The sequence below is a fragment of the Mycetomoellerius zeteki genome, unplaced genomic scaffold (genome assembly GCF_001594055.1).
Source record: "Mycetomoellerius zeteki isolate Tzet28-1 unplaced genomic scaffold, Tzet1.0 scaffold517, whole genome shotgun sequence".
In the NCBI taxonomy this organism is placed as follows: Eukaryota; Metazoa; Arthropoda; class Insecta; order Hymenoptera; family Formicidae; genus Mycetomoellerius; species Mycetomoellerius zeteki.
The window spans coordinates 729,914-753,599 of record NW_017257520.1 but is presented as its reverse complement, the minus strand read 5'-3'; the positions used below and the strand labels follow the sequence as shown (position 1 = coordinate 753,599).

At 37.3% G+C, this 23,686-nt stretch overlaps 1 protein-coding gene across 1 annotated transcript in view; it reads left to right on the top strand.

The window, feature by feature from the left end:
- Positions 1-23,686, top strand: part of LOC108727624 (dynein regulatory complex subunit 7) — a 100,921-nt gene that overhangs the window by 737 nt on the left and 76,498 nt on the right. The gene's annotated exons all lie outside the window — the stretch shown is intronic.

Below are 23,686 nucleotides of genomic sequence, written 5' to 3'. Positions count from 1 at the left end.
GTCCCCCCCCCCCCCCCCCCCCCCCCCTCCCTCCATTTGCTTGCCTGACTGCCTGCCTGCTTGCCTGCTTGTCTGCACGCGTGCACGCACACATCTGTACGAGAAAGCGTGCATGCGTGCGTGCATGCGTGCGTGCGTGCGTTCGGGCAATCGCGAGTGCGGGGTAGCCGCCGCTCACATCGCTAACTGCTTGCGAGCGAGGAATTAGCGAGTGAACGAAGGAGCGAGAGCCCACGAACGAACCGCGCGGCTCGTTATGTTCGCCCGATGGCGAATATATAGAATATTATACGTTGTATTCTCTTTTCTTTATTCTCTTAACTTCGTTTATCGAGCATCTCCGAAAGCCTGACGCACGACACTCTTTAGCTGTTTCCGCGAAAAAATATCGTGCAAAAAATATCGGTTTCCCCGTCGTTTCGGTTATGCTCAATCAGCCGTGTTATAATGAAGATGATTGGAAGAGAGAGGAAAAATCGATACGTTCTGTAATTCTTTGTTGATTTTGTTAACTAGGTTCCCGCAGGCCCTTGCGATTAATTGCAAATAAATTTAGGACGGCACGATACAGCCGCGTAGTCCTGCAATTTCGAGGGAATTATGCACGTTCACGATTTTCGCTGAAACTGGCCACACGTCCCTGTCGCACATTCTGAAAATGGTCAACCAGACCTTTGATGAAATACCTTTGATGATTTATTTCGCTGGAACGCGACCTTTTCGTCCGGCCATCGCCGTTTCGTCAGTTCGTTACTCGTATAGCTACAAAGAATTTCGAGGACCGTCGGTATGAGTAGCAACGGAATTACGCGTTCGACTAATTCCGAAAAGTTCTTGAAATTATTACGCGATGTCGTGCTCTAATCTATTTGCGTCATCCGGCAGAATACTAAAAGTCTAATTAGGAGTGCGCTAATTGAAATTGCAAGTGGCTTAGTCGGTGGTTAGCGAATAGACCAGCGTATTAATTGACATTAATTGAGTCTCAGACTAGCATTAATAGCTGGCGGCTATCTCTATCTCGACATATTTTTGTCACGACGTGACCTTTATTTACTTTTTACAGAAATGCGTGCCCTGATTCCTATCATTAGTCAGTTGTTTGGAATATGTTGGAAAAACAAAATGTGTTCGATGAGAGACTACCGCGTAAGAAAATAATTGTTACATCTTCCTCGCCAATCATTCATTCATTTTTATATTGTTATTCTATTATTTTTATTTAATTCGGTTAATTACCTAATAATTTTTTATTGTTAATTATGTAAGAGTAATTGCGTGTATGTGCATCTGAGTTTGAATATGTAATAAAAACTCAAAAAAAAAGGAAAAGTGTCTTCTGTTTTTTTTTTGTTTACTTGATAATTTCTTTAGTCATATTTCCGAAAAAGAAACGATTAGGACGGATAGGACGATAAAAAGTAATCTGAGAGATTACATTCAAACTTCTTTCTCTCTCTCTCTCTCTCTCTTCCTGAGATGTTCTCGGTTCTCGTAGCTCGTCGGGGGCTACCGTTGCGCGATAGCAAGTAGCGTCCGGCAAGTAACGCAAAATTTGACGAACGGTAAGCCGCTTAGCCCTGAGTGGCCAAACAGGCCGCGTAGATAATTCTTGGTCAACGGTGCATTAAGCGTACAATATTTATACGGAATTAAGGTTGGCTCTAATTACTACTCGCTACTACTCGCTTGCTAATACCGGAAAGACGCGTAAAATCGATCGTTAATCGTATCTCCTGCCGCGAGAAATTGAACTGATCGAATGACCATCAGTCTTGCGTAAATGAACGTTAAATCGGATAGAGTGTATTCGCGAATGCGATCTGAAACGCAAGGGGACTATCGTTTATATGCCAAGATTTCGATTTCTCCAAAATGACATCAAGTTCCTTCTGATTTATTTTTTAAATTCACGCATTGAAATCAGAGATAACGAAGAACGCAATATTTCGTGCTGTTATCAGTTAGATTTATGTGCGGGATCGAGGAACGTCGACATTTCTGTGGTGACGTGGACAGTGTTCAGCGCGACCACGAAAGGCCTCAAAGCGACGCGACGCGAGAAACTCGCGTCCTTTCGGCGTGTGGGGACTCGCGGGTCGGTCCCGATATGCTAATGGATAAGGTTAAGCCGTGACGCGCCGATCTTTCCGCTTGCGAAACGACGGTACATTAAAACCACGCGCTTCGTTCGTTCGTGGCGCGACGCGGCGTGCCTGGTCGCGCTCGCTAACTCTTCGCGTCATGCGCGTGACGTAATCACGATTAGAGGCAGCGACGCAAGATTACACTGTGGTTCCGCTTGCGATTTCTATTCTTCGCACATTGGCGTGCCGCGATTTCGAAGATGGAAACAATGATTTTTTTCCTTTCTTTTTAGTGGAAATGACGGTTAAGGTGATTGGTGATTCCTTGCTTCTTGCAGCCTGACGTAGAATAGTAGATAAAATTTCAAGAGAAATAGTAGAATTTCCAACTCCTATATTATCTAGAGTAGTCACAAATTCCTCATCCTAAAGCTTCATATCTTTTCCCTAATTTCCAGACAAAATTTCATGATTTTCTCTGGTGCTTTTAATAATATTTTGAATTACTCTCTGTATTTTTCTCCTGATTTAGAAACCGTTAAATATTTTGTTAAGAGATTAATTTGACATAGCAATGTAAATTACTATTAATGCTTGCATTTTTAGTTGTTAAATTGATAGTATTTCAAAACTGCGTATATAGATGTGATATACGCATATTAAACTTTTTAAAAGCCAAAAATTTTTATGTTCTAGAAAAATTTGCAAAATTTCTCGCCTTTCTTTGATTTCCCTGACCGTTTTCAGTTTCCCTCATATTTCCCTGATTTCCCTGAGTTCCAATTTTGTGGTAACCCTCTAATCTACATTTTATTTCTTAAATTAGGAGATATAAATAAAAAATAAATTTTACCTTTATGCTGTTCCGTGTATATCTATTTTGATTTTACCTCGAATAAGCCAGCAGGACTAAATAAGCAGAATCAAACTTATTCTATTTTTTAATACCCATTTTATACTAAATTGTATCATGTAATGTCACATATAAAAATTTTATATCCGGTGCTGTTTTGAAACAAAAAAACGTGATGCTGCTAACTTAATATTAAGTTTAGGAGAGGAACGATATCATTGAAACGCTGTTAAAGTAGATATGTCGGTTAATTCGTTGTCGTATGGGCTGCCGCAGACAAAATTTCTGTAACAGTAAACTTAAGCCGATGAGCCAATCAAGATACTGCTTTAGATCTACGTAATCTGAGGGAAATAGAAATAGCAGTAAATTTATCCATAAGGCGAGTTTCAACCGACTGAAATTCGCCTTATTGCAAGGTTATGGATAAGTTTACTGTTATTTTCATTTACGTTAGATTACATAGACCTAAAGCAATATCTTGATTGGCTCATCGGCTTAAATTTACACTTTACGCATATGTTACGGAATTTTGTCTGCGGCAGCCCTATTTCATGGACTATGTAAATCGCCGTGTACAATGTTTCGGCGTTAGATTAATGCCATTCTCAGAATAAACAGCTCCATTCGATCGGCTTCGTGGAGCCGCGGCGGTGATTTCATGAGTTCGTTAAATACGAAAACGTAGATCTCCAAATTGGACTTTGATATCTAAATTCGATATTCAGCGGAAAGATTCATGTATGTTTCCGGTTAAGCTCCTATTTAAATATACCAATGCACTTTGCATTTCACTATCAAGACGAATTTATCACAATGCTAATCTGGTCAATAATAAACTTCTCATTGCGTCTTTTAGGAATACTAAAATTTAATTATTAAAATTTAATTATTAAAGTTTATTATTTATAAGTTAAACCGCGTTATATAAAGAGTCCTCTAGTTACATTCGAGAATTAACTATACATAAACTGATAGGTATATAAATTAATTTATAAATGATGTAAGTTTTTATGAGATAATTATAATTTTGTTGAATATTGTACGATATTTTGTTTAATTTGTATAATTATTTGTCAGTTATAGTTGTACCTTTATTTGTTCGTATTATTTTTGGCTCGTACGGATTAAAATAATGTAGGCGCAAAATGGAAAAAGATGATCGCAGCAATGAGTACGCGAATGGAGCGAATTTGCAACTGGCTACGGGGCGCCTGTTAGCTTTCTTATAAGATCTTTTTCACCAACCTCGGATAAGTTAACCGACGGCTATATGGGCCTCATTTAGGACCAGTTTCACAATTCATGGTTAACTTTTAACCGAGATTTGCTTGGCATGCGTGTCGGTACGGCGTGGGCAGAAGACTACGTTTTCGTCATAAGCAAATTCTGGCCCTAAACTGCCACTGCCACTCTTTGCCAAAAGATGAACCAAGCGGCGTCTGTAAAGTTAGCACTCCAACATTGAAATTCCATAGTTCTCATTAGAGTTCCCGTTTCTTTTTGTCGAGACGAAGAGTTCTCTATAATTTATAACAAGAGTTCCGCTTAATAACTATTTTTAAAGAATTTTTTAAGTCCCAGGTCGAAAAATTTTTAACAGTGCCAGTAATTCTGATTAGAGTTTTGTGTAATTCTCGATCAGCTCTGTCAAAAACTATTAGGTGACAAAGCGATTGGACCAACGATTTGCAAGATACACGATATTTCAGCTCATTGAAAATTTTCTGAGTCCCAGATCGAAAAATTTTTTAAGAGTTCTAGTAGTTCTGATTAGAGTTCTGTGTAGTTCTCTATCGAAAAGTATTAGGTACAGGTCACAAAGCGATTGGATGACTATATAAGTTAAATATGTACTTTTGCAACTGATTTTTCAAATTTCGTTTTAAATACATATCGTTTTTATTTTTGAGTCTGTGTTGGTTTTAATCGCTGAGAACTCTTCGAAATTGTTAGAATGACAATTAGCGTGTCACAGAACTATTTTATAAAACATTTTTTTTTATAATTTCATTTTAATAAATTTTCTTGTATGTCAAAATTGTTTTTTATGTATCAGGAACTCTAGATATTCATAAAAGAGAATTGTTAAGCTGCTCAGAACTATTCGATCTCGAATTTCGGTGAGAGTTAGTACCCCATTTAAAAAAATTCTTTAAAATTAGTTATTAAGTGGAACTCTTATAAATTATAGAGAACTCTTCATCTCGACAAAAGGAAACGAGAACTGTAATCAGAACTATGGAATTTCAATACCAAACCTAACAGACCTAACAGACCGAGATCTATTCTTAACCGTTACATTAGTCCTGAACTGAGGAACGACATAAATACATCCCTTATACATCTTATTTAGACAAATTTTGGGAACTTACTTTTCAAAGTGTGAATACAATATCCGTCTTTAATCATTTTCAATAAAGGCACGATATTTGTATTAACTACTATTTATATATCTAAATAAACACTTATAATTCGTTACAGCTATTATTCTAAAATATATCTTTTGCTATAGAGAGCACTGTTGACATTATATGTCAAGATCTAGATAAATATAGATTTTAACACTTCAATAGACGACCTTAGCTAAAATTTGAATTCAGAAAAACAGCAGGAATTGAATTCATTCTTTTCCAACATTTTTATCGTTATAATATAGAGATATAACAAATTGGTTGGACGTAGATAATGTGTAGCAAGTCGTGTGAGCCTTAGAGTTTCATAAACATATGTATAACGTCTCAAAGGAGAAACGTAGGTGCAACCGATGCGACGCCGACGGGCAGCAGGATCCGCGGGCCCCTGCAAGTCCCGGGATCCACAGGCTCCCGCAGACCTCGGTGCGTGTTAAACACACATTTATGAATTTTTTTTAAATATATAATTATAACGAAAAATATATTTTAAATGTGGCACTCAAATATTTATTCGTAATAAACGAATTTTCCTTATATTTGTTTAGCTTTAAGCGAACATTTTTGTATGAAGATACTCGCAATACTTCGGAATCGAAAACAGGGAGAACAAGAGAGAAATAAAATGTAATGGTCAACTAGAATGTGTTCCATTTAAGGTTCGCATCGCTCGTGTACATCTAACATTTGATAACATGGATAAAATGATGTTCGCGAGGGTTTATGGATTTCACTTTCATTACACTTCATCTTCTACCATATCATCGTTCGACATTTCATCATCGACACTTGTTCGTAGTCGAAAAGATGTGCTGTATAGAAATTGCCTTGAATCAATAGTAATGCCCGAGTCTTTTTTCCACTTTGTCCTGGCACCGATGCTTTAACAGCCTTAAAAACGCCTCTGAACGTTTGGGTTTTCAATTATCTCATCTTAAGGTGATACTCTAAATATCTATTTTTTTAAGTTATTTCTAGAAATTAAAACAAAGAATTTAGAGAATTACTTAAAGTATAAATAATTATGTATGTAAAATCTCAACACTAACTCTGACAACTTTTTAATTTCTGATTAGAAGATTCTCTTAATAGTTTTACAATAAATGCAAAATATATTTGAAAGCATTGATTTTTGCGAAAAGCAATTTTATTCGAAAGAGGGATGACTTTCAAAACTCAGAAGCGAGGTTGTCACCTACGACAAACATACGTGGTTCATAAAATATCTTCTCGAAACCGAATAACTCTCAAAGAAACTATTTACGTGTAAGTTCATGCATTTTTGAAATATTTATTTGTTTCCATTAAAATGAAACGTTGTGTACATAGTTCCTTCTTGACGTGGAACCTTCGTTCTTTTCCGTTGGGTTTCGAGACTTTTGACTCGGATGCAGGTAAGGCGATTAGGGAGAGAATGCCTTTCTTCTTTCATTTCGTTTCACGAAGCTCGTTCGATTGAGATGTGTCCTCTTTTACCTAACGAAATTAAAGCCAACCGGCCGAACTGACGTTGCAACGCGACGGGATGCAGAATGAATGGAGGTTGCCGATTCCCTATGCATGCATGATACGAAATATTTGTGTACATACACAGGATGCACGTTGACAGAGCATTAGTCGCTTGTCGAAAGATAAAATAATTTTTTTTACAAGAAATTTTAGTAAAATTGAATTATGTATATACGGTGCTATATTACAGAAAAAATATTCATATAAATGCTATTTACAAATTTCTAAATTAAATACTTATTAAATAACTTACAGTCTTGTTTCTAATCTTATTATTGTAAATACTTATTAACATCTCCGATTTTAAAGCTTTTGTTAGAACTCTAAAAATATTGTTTCCAACGATTAATGTATATATGCGCACGTATCTTTCTAAAAATGTTCTTATTATTAATTTTAAAATACTATAACACTTTGACGTTATAGATTAGAATATCTCAAGACAAACATACAAGATACACGTGTAACTCAGCGTGTATGCTTTGCCTCTGCTCTCCCTCCCTCTCGCTTTGACTCTGGTCTTCGCGATGTGCGGTGCAGAGATTAATATTTTCTCGACGCTACAGCGCCACTTCGAGACGCAAAGAGAAAGAAAGCGAGAGGGAGGGAGGGAGGGGGAGAGAGAGAGAGAGAGAGAGAAAGGAAAAGAGAAGGAAAGAGAAGATATGGTCGATAATTTTGCGAAACACGAGGGACGCGAGGCGAAAAGACGCGCGATTTCGACGTTCACGCGTTGCGTGACGAAAAAGATGAAGGATGCCGAAGAAACTTTAATTCGCGCGCACTCAATAACGCGTATCAAAACCTCTCGTCTCGCGTTCGAGTCTTTCCAACGGCGAACTCGTCGTTTCCGATCTTTTCTCTCTTCTCTCTCTCTCTCTTCCTTTTTCTTTCTTCCTTTTTCTTTTTTTTCTCCGCCCTCCCATTCGCCTTCCTCTCCTCTCGTCCTCGCTATCGGCAGTTTTTATCACGCACCGAAGGCACGGTGCTCGCCTCCATTATACCCACATTCATTCTACCGTGGCCTCACTGGAAAAATCTGGGCATCAACTCTCTCTCTCCCATCAACGGAGGAAGTGTCATCATATCCTTATACTACCCTTCGTATACTACTCACCCCCGTCGTGCTGTTTTTAGTGCTCTTTTTCTGTTTCCTTTTCCTCTCACTTTCAGCAGGAACTTTTTCTACATTTTTCTCTCTCTTAGTCCCTTTTCACAATTTTTCTATTCCTTGCCTCGCCTGAGAACTGTTTCTTTAAATTCGCAAAAGCCGCCGAAAAAAAGCAGGTAAGCCTTTTCATTCTCAGGTAAAAAGTTGAAAAACAGAGATAGAACGAGCTTTCCTCTTGATTTTTTAACATTCCGGAAAGAAAGTGAACACTCAATTTTTCGATTTTCACTCTTACAATCAACAGACAAAAACAGAAGCCGGGCATTTCGGAATCAGGAAGAGTAGGAGGTGACAGTGGAATTTATTGCGGTCAGCATTGTGGGCGTGGCTAGAAAAGGAAAACGAATGGACGTAACGTACCTCGAAGGTTACATTGAGAAGAGTTTACAAGGCGAAGTGTCGAAGTCGAACAATAATGTGTGACACTGACATTCAACTTTAATTGATGATATTGATTTGTATAGATGTTAGAATTCTCAGGAAAAAATTTTCGTCAAGACGAACCGTCAAGACGATATTTCACAATTAATATTTTATATTCATGAAATTATTGATTTTTTTTTTGTAATTCTAATAACAAACAAAAAATTTTTTGTTCGACAATAATAATAGTTATTGACGACCATCAATTAGTCATTCTCACGCCACCTTTAAGATTTTCTCATTTTCCTAATTCAGAAAATCAATAAGTTAGACAAATAAAGTGCATGGGACTAAATTCGTAAGGTAAAACGTCAGAGGGAGAAACAACGTCGGTGCGATACATATATACTGATTGCTCTGTACGCGTTTATTGTTCCGCGCTGGTAATGGCGCTTCTTCACGCAGTCAACGTATTCCTAATGAGATAAACAATACCGTATTCGCGAATCTGTTACAGCTGCTAAGCATTGTCGTGCTAAAGACGTCTCGCTCGCAACGGTCCGTATGTACACGTGACCCAAATCCATCTAGCTTGGTCTAAACGCATCATTGGCAGCCATAGCACTCTCTCTCCCTTTTTCCCCCTCTCTCTCTCTTTCTCTATCTCTACAGCTAATTGAATCTAATTAAAAGCTGCAGACTAATTAATGGTCACAATGTGACGTTGTGTTGGAAAAAAAGGAAAATAATGTGAATTTCACAATTTTATATACCCATGCGTTCGCTTCACATAGCTCTGTAAAGCTAGCATGACCAAATCAGCAGAATCAAATCGGATTTATCGGAATTTTTAGTACTCATTTTGTACTAAATTGTATCATTAATGATAATTTTGTACCGTGTGCCATTTCAAAAAAAATCGTGGCACTGCTAGCTTAATATTAAGCTTAATATTAAGCTAGCTGGCGATATCAATTCAAAAAGAGAAAAAGAAAAATAATATCAGAAATCAATAGGATTGAATTTGTATTGTTTTGTACTGCCAAAAACAATTCTATATTATGTATTTCCAAGAAAACAATGGCGCTGTTAATTTAATATTTAAGCTGGTAGGACCAAAAGTAAAAAGAACGACACGGGGGCAAAAATCAACACAACTGAATTTGTACTAATTTGTATCATTGAAAGTAAGTTAATATTTTATTTGTTTTCTTCTTAAAATGACTTTATTAATTGGCACATGGCACATGGTACAAAATTATCATTAATGGTGCAATTTAGTTATATACAAAATGAGTACTAAAACTTCCGATAGGTCCCATTTGATTCTGCTAATTTCGTCTTGCTAACTTTATAGAGCTGCTTAACATCATTATTACCTACTTGCTAAACCTATTTCATATTATTAGAACTTACTCTATCAAACGATATAATAAAAATAAGAGAAGATCAGAGACGCATAAGTATAAATCCGTGAAGCCCGATCTACATAAGCTAATTCGATGCGTCAATTTTAAAAGTGACGCTTCAAGATTGGTTGATGCAACAAGCTGTTTGCGACCTGTGTCTTGTGTAGATCGCGTTTTACGTTTTAAAAGAAAATTCTATTCTTCAAAACAGGGTTGGTAAGTAATGCGCAACTTACTTGTAACGCCGTTACTTTGTTGATCGTTACCTTGTACTAACGATTTGGTAATGACATTGTGAATTTTTGATGACGCGCGGTAATGGTAACATTAAAACCCGTTTAGAATACAGTAGTAAGCTTGGTTTAAGAAGTAAGAGTAAGAAATAAAATTAATTTATTTCGCTTACATCTACATCTACTCTAAACTCTTACATCTACTCTTACTTCTTAAATCAAGCTTACTACGACGTGTTTTGTAGACGGGCTTATGAAAAGTCAATCGTTATTTGTAATGAGTTGAAAAAATCATTCGTTATTAAAAAAAAAACTCCTTTTTTTTCATTAATTTGTAACACGTTATTTTTTACTCGTATTACTTGTAACGAGAAACGAGTAACATTTTTTCAGTAAGTAACGCGTAATGATAAGTTACTTTTCAAAGTGACTTTTCTAACCTTAGTACAATTTTAACGTTTAGTTAGTTAGCGTTACCGTCATAAAAAATTGCAACATCGTCATCAAATTGTTTACTATAAAAAGTAATGGGCAAAGTAACTGAAAAGTAATGTTTGCCAACTGTACTTCAAAAAATATTAATATTCCTCATAAGAGTTAGTACTTGCCCCGCGTGACGTATATCGGACCAAAAAACTATTCCGAATAAAAAGAAGATAAAAAGAAGATTCTTTAAGAAAGAAGATAAAAAAAAGTCCTTTAAATTTCCTTGGTAAGATTGGCAAAGGGAAGTGAGAAAGGAGAAAGATAAAAGAATAAGGAAAAAGGGTAGAGATACAAAAGGAAAGGAATTAAGTAAATATAAATCTGTCGCATGGTGACGGCTGATGAAGTGACAGCTGTAATCCTTTTGTTCTCGATTTGACAAATTTCAGGAAACAATTAAAGGACTTTCAAAAAGTAAGAAATATTGGTTTTAATGTCTACTTATATGATATATTCTACACTTAAATATGTATACTGCATTCTTAGAATTTGGCATCAGAAAGAAAATTGCATATCATTCATTGTAAAAGATCGTAAAACTGTGGCGTTTTTAACAAAATGCAATTCTCTTTAAAGTTTATCTGACATTCTTTTGTATTTTTACTATAATTCTTTTCTATAACTCTCTCTTTTGCTAGTCGCACATTAATTGCGCGCAGACTGGCTGCCGTCAATGAGTCTACGTAGTGAAATAATAGATATAAACACGACAGTACGTATTAATATTAATATATATCTCATATATATATTTTATGAACGTTTCCCGTTTTATTTTAACAAGAAAGAAAATGTTCGTACAGTTATGTTTATTAAACGAAAAGAATCTTTATCTAAATTTTTAGAGTTCATTCTCGTACAATATCTCTTTTTCTCTCTCTTCTTCTTTTTTTCCTTTTTCTAAAAGACCTACTTTTTTCTCTCCATTTGAAAGATTTTGACACAAGGCAAATTGTAGACAATGATGCACACATTTTCTACATCACTACAATACAATTCCTATATGAATAATCGTTTCATTTATCTGTCTGGATATTAAATCTAGAATCTGGATACTAAATCTAGAACGAGGATATCATGAGGATAATCCACTGAGTAAATACTTTTAATCTCAAAAAGATGATAGCAATGATAACATATTATATACCAAAAATAGTGGAATTTACACTCTAATAATCTTTCATCGAAAATAGGTTTTGAAAATGATTTCAAGATGCAGATAAAATTGAAGAATCTATCAGTTTCGCAAACATCTTTTGTCACTTTTGTTTTTTGTTAGCTCAAGGCTCATTTCGGCTTAGATTTTTCAATTACTGTGTTATACTGTTATCTTCTCTGTGATGTGACCACTACTTATAATTTATTTTGCGGGATAAGATCGAATCAAAAATATGTTCTTATCAAAAATATGTTCTCGCATGGAGATTCAAATTTTGCTTAGGAAAAAAAATTAATTTACTAATGGATCTCATTGCGATCCCAAAATTTTCTTTGTGGCATCATTCTATATATATATTGGAGTATTTTTGAGAATTTTTTCAGATTTTCAAAAGTGGATATAATTTTTCATTTATTTACTTAAAGTTAAAAATTTGATTTTTTCCACACTATTCATTTTTTCTCATTAAAATTAACTTTTTTATTTGAATGTACGTTAAAAATTCTAAAAAATTCATATGTATACAAATTTTATGTATTTTGTAGTTTTAATTATACAAATGGCAACAAGAGGAGAACTCCTTTAAATGATTATCTCCAATATCTTGGATGCAAGGCATACACTTAAATCTATAGTAGTAAGAGCAGTGGCGACTCACGTTAAATTAAATTTGACACTATAGATTTAACACACACACACACACACACAGTGTATAATACTTATTTTTTTATCTTCAACATTATACAATATGTCCATTTACATGTTTTCATGATTATTTTAAAGATTCCAACAGTTTATTTTTAGGTGGACTCCTTTCACGCGTGGAATGCCATATATATATATATATGTATATATATATATATACATATAGAGCAAAAGCCTCTGTTATGAGATATCGAGTTCATTTTGGGTAAATCCTAGAAATTCATGGGTAGAATTTAAAAAATAATAGGTCATTTTGAAGGGAATTTAATAAGCTTTAAGATAATGTTATGTAAAATTTAATTCAAATTCTATTTTTTTTTTAATTAAAGAAATATAAAAAGTGAGCAAATCGCAAAGTAAAAAAATTGTGTTTCTAATATGAGATGTACATCAGCATTAACATTACAATTAAAAAAATTTAATATTTTTCTAAAATACAAACAAGCACAATCAGTACCATGCCCGCAAAATGATGCGATGTCTCTAGGACTCGTCTTCAGTATGTATCAGTTGGAACCAGAGCCATCAAACTCCCATTTAAATTTTTTGACCAAAAGTTTCACTGGTTTCCACGCCCTCTGAGATTTGTGCCCCAAAAATAGAAAACTAATTTTCAATATAGCGTGCTGAATCAAATATGTCGTGTTACCTGATTGGATCAAGTAACATGCCATATTGAAAATTAGTTCTCCATTTTTGGGGCACAAATCTCAGAGGGCGTGGAAATCAGTGAAACTTTTGGTCAAAAAATTTACATAGGAGTTTGATGGCCCTGGTTGGAACCAAACATCGCAAAAACAGGCACTCGATGTTCACTCCGATTGTCCTTTTTATTACAATACAATAACATTTATACTTTAGCAATGATTTTCACTATGGCATAGGAACATAGGTTATTTCATATTAGAAATACCCTGCGTATCTCATATTACGATTTTCATACCTTACGGTTTTACGATCATCAAATTTAACTTCTGTAATTAAGCAACTCAACATATCCCGTATTTTTCTATTTTATTAGTACGATCTTATTCTATTACTATATATGAAGAATTTATTGTCAAGTATTTACTTATTAAATAATAAACAAGGTTTAAACTTATCTCAATGAAACTTGAAGATCAAATTCTAAAATCTTTTTTTACAATAATTACAGGCATAATCTAATAATGAATTTTCCACTAAATAGTGGAAAATTTTTCAAAAGTTTTCAATCCAAGAGCAATAAATTTGTTGTGGAACCAATAGATAGCGTTTATTAGTTTAGCGGAAACGCCGCTATCTCATATTAGGCGCCTATCTTATAATAGGAGTATTTCCTCTATATATCAATAAAGCTTAATCAATAAAAAAAGAAAATTTTTAAAAATAATTATCTTGAAAATTCATTATAATTTTTCATTGAATCACGCAGAATTTTATAGCAGAATTTGAACGTCAAATATATAACAAATAAGTTGTATAGTATATTAAATAAGTTATATAGAGTATAATAAATAAATAAAAAATTTTTTAAACAAAAGAACAATTCGAGAAGTTGTAAAAAATGTAAAAGAAAGTTTTTACAAAGATCTCTTATTTCTCGAAATGAAGTGAGAAGGATTGTGCTGTTTTCCCCAACGCTTCAACACGTTATCTGATTCTCAGTCTGTATTTATGTTGAATGCGAGATGTATGCATAGTCGAATTTAGGGGTGGCTTGCGGGATTTCAGAAGTGTGTCAGTGAATAAACGGTATATAAGAAGAAAATTTACCGTCCCCTTTTTTATGGGTTTAAATTCCCTCAAAACCTCTTGGCAAGTTAAATCCTCGTGTATTTATACAAGACAAATCATATTTAGCGTTTCGCATTTAACGAACTTTGTATAATTTGGTGCGTTAATGCTGCCCTATCATATAAAGCTGTGCTTGTACATCGTTAAATATCTCTGTAATATATAGTTTAAGAAACGTATATTTTCGTTTATACAAATAATATTCAAATAATAATAGCTCAATTATTTTACTTTTCTATTAAAAATGGAAGAAACACGGATCGCATATGCGAATTTGTTTGTCCGTAAAGTTGTAGATTTACAAAGTTACAAGACATATTCGTCTAATGTTCTAGAGAATATAATTAAAGGATAGTATAAATTCACATTTTTGGCAGTTATTAATTCATATTTTAAGAGAATGAATAAACAAATCTGTAAAATGTCAAAGAATCACTATAGATATAGATGATCATAGCGCGTGTGGAACAATTACAGTATACGAATCACTTAACGTGACCTAGAGATAGAAGTCACGAGATTATCAAAAGCATGCAGCCAATGTATATGCCTTCGTCGGATCTTATTATCGCTAACATTATCGTTTAGTCAAACATTCTCATGGTGCAATACTTGGGGGATGTTTGAGATACAATTCACCGTACGATTATTTGTACACGTTGCGTGATTCACCCCGTTAGTTATCTTCTTTAGAGACGCAATAGGCTCGTCTCTCTCAAACGGATAGATATGTCAGACGCTCTTGAGAGTAACTCGTGATAGTTACTCTCAGAAGTGAGTACCTAGTATTATTACTCCTCTCTCTCTCTCTCTCTCTTCCTCTGTTACATACATAGGCCACATACACATACACACATACAAACACGCTATTCCCGTTCCCTATATACACGTGTGTCGTAGATAGGGTGGCAGAGAGCGGTGGCCATGGGTCGCGCGGCGTAGCACACGACGCGGCACGGTGGCCAGAGAGCGAGTAGTAGCGTGGAAAGGGGCGTTGGGGGGGACGGCGGAGGGGCGAACGTCGACGCGGATAGTCGCGGCAAGAGGGAAGATGCGGGGAGAAAGAGAAGGGGGAAAGCCAGGGGGAGCAGCGGGTGGCGAGGGAGAAGGTAGAACGCGGCAGTGGCGCGAGGGAGAGCTGGCGCGAGTATGGCGAAGGAGAGCGGTAAAAGGACGCGAGGAACCGACGTGAAGGGGGAAAGCGACGGGGGGAGAGACGTACCAGGGAGGACGGAGGTAATTTGAGCGTCACACGCCGAGCGAGCGGCAACGAACGAACGCCAGGCAACGTCTATGTGCTACATAAAGAGGGTCCCCCCCCATGTCCCCCTTCGCTCTCGCGCTCGCGCCCTCGTCCCCGTCCCCGTGCCCCTTGCCGCACCGCACCATGCTGCATCATGCCGCGCCGCACCACGTCCTCTCCCCTGCGTCCTCCCCCTTATGTATCCAACCCATCGCGAACCTACGATGCGACGCGACCATGTACAACGCGTCCCAAAAGTCCCGCGTTGCCTGTCTACCTGCTTGTCTACCTGCCTAGTGCCTACCTGCCTCTACATGCTTGTTTGCCTGCTTGGCTTGGTTCGCCTATCTGCTCCACCTGCAGCCTTCGCTTTTCTACTTGCTGGCGCTGCGCGCTGAAGCAGCTTCGCTAGAGAGAATCGCTCTTTGCTGAAATACATAGGAGAATACGAGAAGAGAGACGGCGTTGGACTAGCCGGGCGAAGCACTAGCTGGGAAATGGCTTTAACCCGGGTTATCGAGGGAGAGAACCGTCGAGAGGGCGGCGAATGAGAGGGAACGACGGGACCGAGAGGGTGCCGGAAGGCAAGGTGGTGCTGCGGAGGGAAGGCTGCGAAATTTTTCAGGAGCCGACGGCACACGGCGCGACGCCGTGGTAGTCCGCTTGCCTCAGCGAATGTGGCAATCCTGGAAGTGGTTGGTTTTGGCTGCGAGGGAATCCTAGACAAAGAAAAAAAAGAAAAGCGACCGTTCGTCCACGGATGGTTCATACCACTGCGTCTCTTTCCTTTTTCACAGCTTTCTTCAAGGATACATTTTTCATGTGGATACGGATAAGTTTTAAGCGCACAGTGCGCACAATCTGAGTATTTTGCGACAGTGCGGATATTCTTGCGTCATCGCGACGAGATGTAGTCTCGTTTATTCTTTTTTGTTCTGTCTAAATATAAGCAGCAGGAAGTAACGCTGATGTCATACGATAAACTGTATTGACGTTCGTAAATGCACGCTGCATGAGAGTAATTATAATCGGAGCCGTCCCTTCAATGATCGATTTAACTGTGATTTATTTTAATAAGAAGAATTTATTCCAAAATCTTTCAGAGAAGACGGAATTATTAGAAGAGATTCTCATAGTAATGACTACGGTGAAGTTTGTCTTCCGTATTATTTTCTTTAGAATCGTGAAAGTACGTTTGATCATCTTTAAACAAATTATGTGAAGCCTTAATTGAAGAAATATTTCCTTTTAGATGTTTCAGATTATCTTATTATAATTTTTCGTCTACTCGATCCTTCAGGTTGTTCACTCTTCTATACACTATTCGTCTATTCGAAGAAGATGCTATCCCATTCATGTTTTTTAATGTTAAACATATCTTATTATAGATTGTTTACCTCCCCATGTGCGCCTTTACGTAACAGCAGCGCGTTATACGTCAAAGTAACCCTATTACGTATATCGATTCCTTTTTGCATTAATTTAAAAAAAATCTATAGATCACTGCAATCTATTCTTGAAACTATAAAAAATGAAAGATGGAACATTTTGTAATGACACACGCAGGCACATTTATATACGTCAGGAAGAGTTTTGCCACCAAAGTTTTAAAAGAAATTTTAGAAATAAAATTTATCTAGCAATTTAGATTAAAAAGTGTATTTTTTCAAATACTGCATCTAGCAGATCCGCTTACATATTTTTTTAAATATATAACTCTCGTCAAAATATATATATCTTTTTTAGGAAAATTCAAACTTCGAGTAGATGATATTATTAACAAACAAAAAAATTAAAGTTTTACTTAAATGTCGAAAGAAAAACAAATATTTTTCAAGTTGGAAATGCTTTTCTCTCTCTTTAAAAGTATAAAAAAATTGTGAATAAATTAAAAAATGCAGTATAACTATCTGTTGGTATACGGTACACATTTCATCGATCTATGTTTTTCGCACCGCTTTCTACACTTCAGAAAATATATTGCGTTTTATCCAACAGGTACTATTGTATTGAAAACGATCCTGCAATTTAATATCAGAAACGTGATTTGTCAGTAGTTTTAAATTTATTCTTACTTATTTATATTTTTTCGGTAAAGTTTAACTAAATTGCTAATTATTGACGTTTTGTTGAAATATTTAATATTTTTTAACTATTCGAACATATTATTAAATAATATAGTTTTTATTTGCATAAAGCACTGACTCGGATTTATGATATTCTATTATAAACAAATTTGAAATAATTTTCTCTCGACAATTAAAATTGAAAGAAATTATATAAATAAAGCTGTTTTCACTTATATATTTGTATTATTTAAACAACAATCCATTTTCATTTATTATTGCATAGAATTTGTCGAAAATACATATTTATAATCGATTCCACTGATTTTGAAAAACAGTTTCATAATAATATATAACGTTTTTGACAGTAACGGATTTTAAACCGATCTGAGTTCAGATGAATGACGCTGCATTAAGCTCTACTATTGGTAGATGTAATAAACCAGGTCGGTTTAAAACCCGCTATACAATCGAAAACTACTAACAGTTTCACATAAAAAAAAGGTGTGACAACTGATTAACGATGAGAACCTAATGACGAGAGACTAATGATTTTTAAATTTTTTTTCCATTTGAATATTTTTCACACAAAACTTTTCAAAATTTAATGTTTTTTTTCAATAGCATTCCATTTTAAACTATAAAGATTTATAGCTGCATAAACATAGATACCTATTATATATCGTCTGAAAAGACAAATGGATATTTTGAAGAACTGTCTGGATTTTTTTTTTCTCAAAAGCCTTTCCTTAAAAGTATCGCAAAGGATTACATTTTTCCAAAGATGTTATAAAGATACACGCTGTTTTATTATACTTAAAACAGAAATTGGAAAAAAGAGGAAAAGATACGACAAAAAAGAAAACACGGTCCACGGACGCGTATCGGGTAGCTTGCGAGATCATTAAAGCTGATAACGATCTCTCGATATAGTGACCTGTCGCGCTCGAACGGCTCGGAATTCACGAGTCGAACTTCTCGATAGTAAGTCTGTCCTCCTTGGTGCGTTTCCTCATATTTTCCTCGAGCGATCATGTAGCCTTCCCGTAAGTTTCGCGCTTCATCAGTTCTCTCGTTTCGTCAGACAGTCATCAAAGATTTGATAAGAGAGAAGGAAAGTAAAGGAAAAGAAAGGAGAGAGAGAGAGAGAGAGAGAAAGGAAAAAGAGTCTTCGTATTAGGCCACGATTTATCCCTACAGCCGCGTCATTAATCACACGTTAATTAGCAAGCTTCGCGCTACTTACGTTTATGAGCGCACACACGAGAGCTTAGTCGAAACGCTGCTGCTACGGAAAGAAAGGCAGCAACGGAGGTGGGCAGCTTCTATTCAATATTGAATGTAAATATGTCGAAATCAATATAGTGTATCTTGTTTCTTAAAGGTCATTAATCGTTGAGTAATGATCTACCTATTGTTCTCCGATAAACGTGGATCATTTACGAACTAGATAATTGTAGATAATTCCAAATAAGTATAACACATTAGTCGTAATTTGTATTTTTATACGAAAAGAAAGAGAAAAGAGAATGAGAAAGAAGAACGATTCGTTTTCAAGTCGCACAGTTGCGAGACCTATAACAGTAATGACCGTATTGAGATTACAATAATGACGAGAAACGACAAAAAGAATTTTCTGCTTCGACTTCCCGTCGTGACTCCCCACCGACTTTCCCGAAGCATAAAAGCTTATCGATATGTCGGTGAGCTAGCGCCGAAAATCCGGATTCGTCGCAGGCGTCGATCATAATGGGCGCGGAGACGATGATAATGGGCGCTCGCATCGTCGTCTCTCGTCGGAAGTTCCTACCATGGAAGGTTACCATGTACACGAGATACGTGTATCGGGTCGGTATTGGGGCGGAACGAAGAGGGTACACGCACACATATACATACGAATGCGCGCATACACATATACAAGGTACAGGCAAACGCAGGCAAGCGCGCTCATATATTTGCGATGGGACGTGACGATAAACATGACGTTTGAAAAGTTTTCCGTTGGCGTTTTCCGAGAAAGGTTGTCGCACGCGCGACGCTTCCCATAAAGAATCGGCGGTCGCGTTGGCATTAACGAAATTGTTGCGGCGAAACCTCCGGTTTTAGTCCTTCGCCATACACGTCGTCTCTCCCGGACCTCCCTCGTCGAAGCGTGTACCGCGTTCCTGAGGTACCGTTCCGCCGCGCCGCGCCGTATCGCGGAAGGGTTGATGAAATTGGCGCGCTGATTAAATTGTTGCCAGGCGGGAAAGCCGTTGCCGGCGCGCATACATACGTAAGAAATTTCTGACCTTTCGAGAGCCTCTGACATCACCAATAGCGTTTCAGGATTCTCCGAGCAAGTCTTTTATAAATGTGATTGCAAAGAATAAATAATTTTAGAGTTGATACAAATTCCTCATCCAGAACTTTTCTTTCATTCCCGGACAAGATTTCATGATTTTTTCCGACTTTCAACAATTTTTTTTGAAATTTTTTCGTATTTTTATCCTTATTTGGAAACCGTTAAATATTTTGTTGAGAGAACAATTTCATGTAGCAATGTAAACTGCTAATTAGTGTTGCTGACACGGCTAGTATTTAATTGTTAAGTTTGTAGAATTCTAAAACTGCGTAGGAGTGATATACGTATATTAAAGTTCCTTAAAGCAGGGAAATTTAATTTTCTGGAAAATTTTGCAAAATTCCCTGACTTTTCCCTGATGTTTCTGACCGTTTTAAATTTCCCTAACAGTTCCCTAATTTCTAGTTTTGTGACAACCCTGGGTATCGATCATAAAACTTTTTCATTTTTCACTTTTCACATGACAAATTTCACGTGAAAAATGAAAAAGATTTATTACATTCTGCATGGTACATGCTTCATAATGTACTAATTAACACGTAATTTAATTCGAAAAGATATACTACTTAACGTTGATTTAGTTGTCTATAACATAAATGTTATTTCTCTATCGTAAATTCTCGTAATGTGAAAAGTTTCACGTGAATTTGTAGTGAATGGTTATACATCCTCTTTTCATGAATAAATGTGTACTTTTCATGTAAATTTTTTACCATCGAACGACGTGGTTAAAAGTGAAAAATATTACGCATGCGATAATATTTTACGATTAAGATATAAGAAATATTATACGATTAAGATAGTAGAAACATACGTGTCTAGTTATTTTTGTTTCCTCATGTGCTCAATGAAATATAAGTTATTGTTTCAATAAGCCTTATTATGAAATAAAGTAAGTTTTTATTATTATACTAATGTGAAATTTTGTGTACCAAATGTATGATTTTATATCAACACACACACTTTATAGAAATATTTTTTTCTATTTTATTTGTCGATAAAACAATATAAACTGTTAATAAATTCATTTTGATTTAACCTAAGTTAGTTAATAACATATAAACACTAATTTGTCTAAAATCTGGTTACTTAATACCATAAATATATGACATTAAATTAATCGATTCGTTTATATATTTATAAAGTGATTAAAATTTTTTTGTTAAAATCTTTTAATATTTTTATAAAATAATTCTCTAACATTATTTTTATATTGCTCTTCAACCATTTATTTTTCATATTTTATTTTCATATTTCAATTTTGTAAGAGTAACTATTGTACTTACAATTTTTTTAATTATGTTAATTTTTATATAATTATTAATACATAATTACGAGTATATCAATCGTCTAGGATGACATTTCACACAAAAATTTTCATTTTTCACAATTCACGCTAGGGGAAAAGTTTCATGATCGGTACCCTGAATTTGTTCTCCCTAGATTGAGAGAGAAATGAAACTTTGAAAAAGATCGATATTAAAATTAAAGAATAATATATTCAAATATTTTTTTGTTAGTTTTCTTATTTATTACTAGTATTTCTATATTTAAATACTATATTAGAGCATAATTAAGTAATCATAACGAATCCAATTAGATATAAGGGTTTCGATTTCTAATTAAGAATTACAAGTACGAGTTAATTTCATTCAGCATTTTTCCCTTTCATCGTTTACGTCTAGCTTTCATTGAAGATGATCGAAATACCTAATATCTCGTTATCTGATTATCGATAATAACAATGGATAGGGCAAGTGTACTTAAGAACCCTATTTGATATCGCCTAGCTATCATACAATCATATACAACGGCTTCGTGTAAAGAGAATCAATCGTGCAGATAATCCGGCCATGAAAGTTCCGAAGAAGTTTCCACGATTTCAACGAGTCGCAGTTGAAAGCTCATGAATGAACGGGCGGTACGGAGTTTCCACTACACTCGAAACAACATATACACCGAGAACCCATTTCTTAGTGGATGAGTCTCCCTCTCCCTCTGTCTCTCCATCTCTCTTTCTCTCATTCGCATTCTGAAACTTCTAAGTAGTAAAGTTACGGCGGTAACGGCGCGAATACGCGTAGCAAAACGCGGACGGCAGAAAATTAAAACGGTCATGCCGTTACACGTGCGTGCGTGCATACATGTATGCGTGCATGCGTGCGTGCGTGCGTGCGTGCGTGCGTGCGTGCGTGCGTGCATCGTTCTTTCGTTCGTCTCTTCTTATATATTTTTCACGCAAACTCGCGTGGCGGAAAAGAAAGGAAAAAAGAAGAATAAAAGACTACTCGCGAGATAAATTGATATCAGCTCTGTTGAGGAGAGCTCGCGGTATCTCGCGAATTTCTCACGAAAGTACATGAGTCCGACGAAGACGAAGAGTTTGCGTGACGTCGACGACCATGATGATGACGATGGTAGCGGCGGTAATAGCGAAGACGACGAAAGACGAAGATGAAGATGAAGAAGGCAAAGACGACGACGACGACGAAGACGATGATGACGACGACGACGACGACGACGACGACCACGACGACGCCGACGTAGCAAGGACGAATCGCGAACGTCGGTATTCGAGGCGCGGCACAAAGAGGATAGGAGAAGGTTGATGGAAAGGTCGAGCGGGGCAGACGAGAAGCGGGCGGGCCGGGAGAGGGCGAGGGGGGACCCACCCGGGGGTCGAGGCGGAGGGTCGCGCGATTAATTCGCAGAACGGCGAAGGATATTCCCGCGGCTGGCCCCATATAAGCCCTCCTGCCTTCCCCACGTCCCCTGCCGTCGCCGCGCCGCCCCCGCGTCTCTCGCTTCGCCTCGCTTCACCGCTGCCGCCGCCGCCACCGCGGCTCGTCTCCCCCTCGCCGCTTTCCCCCTTGGCGCGCCACCGTTTCTCTTCTCATCTCCACCGGTGTCCGCGGCATTAGGCGTCGATCTACCGAGATACGGAGATCGAGCTGGCGAGAGCGGTGGTGCGCCTCTGGCCTCGTCGATGCCAGGCACGTCTGCCTTTTGGGGCGCTCCAAAGCACATATGTAGATCCCAACGCGTACATACCTATCGCCTATATACGTGCAACACATACGTATATATATTTATACGTATATGTATACACCCGCGCGAGCATTCGTGGTACATATATATATATATATACATATATATACCGCGAAATATCTATATACTTCTCACCGGCGCGAGTGTACGTTTTCACGTCCGCGAACGCGCACATACGCGCTGCTCGGACGACGTGGCGCGGTATACCTAACGTATATCCCCCCCGTCCCGTTCGCTTCCAACCCGCTTCGCGAGAGGTATATAACGTAGGTGTATGTACCGGCAGGCAGCCGTGGCGTGGTATGCTATGTACGCGGTGTCGGGGGCGCGGAGCACTGCCGCGCGGTTATATACGGACGGATCACACGACGGTCGGTCGGTCGCCGCGTACATAGCGTTGGTCCCATGTAAAGGGCGGTAGGACCACGGCCGTTCTGTCTCTCTCTCTCTCGCTATCTCTCTCTTTCTCTTGCCGCCGTTCCCCGACCTCTCGTCCCCGTTCTCCGCTCCTCTTCTCCCTTGGCATGGTTCCTCCCTCTCTCTCCCTCGTTCGCTCTCCCTCATCAGCGCGGCTCCCGCGAACCGGGGTCACTTATGTATATAGGGCCGACCCGACTCCACGGTCTCTCTACCTACTCGCCTCGCGAACTCGCCTGCAGACCAGATCCATAGTTAATTACCGGCCTAATCTCTATTCGCGATTGCCCGAAACCGCTCGTAAATCCCTATCGGTGTGTGCGTGCAAAGCGCCATCGCGAACGCGGTGGTGATATTCTCTCTCTCTCTCTCTCTCTCTCTCTCTCTCTCTCTCTCTCTCTCTCTC